Here is a 1,407-nt window from a genome sequence, read left to right on the forward strand (position 1 = left end):
TAGCTGAGCAGGGAGCCCCACCTGGGGCTCTATCCCAGGACCCTGGGATCATGACCCGAGCTGAAGGCAAACACTTAACAGACTGAGCCATCCAGGTGCCCCAGGGTTTGAGATTTCTAAGATGAAAGGTTTTTTTTTAATGTTTTATTTATTTATTCATGAGAGTCAGAGAGAGAGAGAGAGAGAGAGGCAGAGGCAGAGAGAGAAAGAAGCAGGCCCCCCTCCTAGAAGGGAGCCCCATGCGGAACTCGATTCCAGGACTCTGGGGTCATGACCTGAGCCGAAGGCAGACGCTTAACCATCGAAAGTTTTTTGGTGATGTCAAGATTTAAGTTACAACTGGTGGAGTGAGGAAAGATCATGGAGGACAAGGTGGTTAAGAAATCGAAAGGTCAGGAGCACCTGGGTGGTTCAGTTGGTTAAGCATTTGACACTTGATTTCTGCTAGGGTCATGATCTCAGTGTCTTGAGATCAAGCTTGGCATTGGGCTTGGCAATGGGCCTGGAGCCTGCTTCAGATCCTCTCTACCTCTGTCCCTCCCCCCTCCTCCACCCCACTTCCTGGCTTGTGCGTGGGTGCACACACACTCTCTCTTTTTTCTCCCTCTCTAAAAAAAGAAAAAAATATAGAATTATTATAAATAACATTGAACTTTACCAAAAGCTTTTTTTTGGGGGGGGAGGGGTCTCTCCTTGATAATCCTATGATTTTCTCATTGAATCTATTAATGTGATAAATTACATTTTTAGATTTTCTGTTACTGAATCATTTTTGCATTTCTGGGATAAACTCTACTTGATAATGATTTATTTTTGTTTTTTAACTTTTATTTATTTATTTTTTTAAGATTTTATTTATTTATTTGAGAGAGAGAGAGAGCACGAACAGGGGGAGGGCAGAGGGAGAGGGAGAGCATGCTTCTGGCTGAACAAGGAGCCCAATGTGGGGCTTGATCCCGGGACTGTAGGATCATGACCTGAACTGAAGGCAGATGCTTAACTGACTGAGCCACCCAGGCGTCCTTATTTATTTATCATTAATAATGATTTATTTTAATTTTTTTAAAGATTTTATTTATTTATTTGTCAGAGAGAGAGCATAAGTAGAGTGGCAGGCAGAAGGAGAAACAGGCCCCCTGCCAAGCAGGGAGCCCAATGCAGGACTTGATCCCAGGACCCCAGGATCATGACCTGAGCCGAAGGCAGACACTTAACTAAGTCACCCAGGTGCCCCAGTTCATTACTATTTTTAACAGCCCTATTGAGGTATAACTGACATACAATAAATTGCAAGTGTATAAGCTCTGACATATGCATTTGAAACCATCATCACAATCAAGATCATGAATATAATGAACACAATCAAGATATGAACATGAGCACTCCTTCCTCCCTCCCTCCCTCCCT

The sequence above is a fragment of the Callorhinus ursinus genome, unplaced genomic scaffold (assembly GCF_003265705.2).
Source record: "Callorhinus ursinus isolate GAN/ISIS: 27379988/994484 unplaced genomic scaffold, GSC_fseal_2.0 scaffold14, whole genome shotgun sequence".
Lineage (NCBI taxonomy): Eukaryota > Metazoa > Chordata > Mammalia > Carnivora > Otariidae > Callorhinus > Callorhinus ursinus.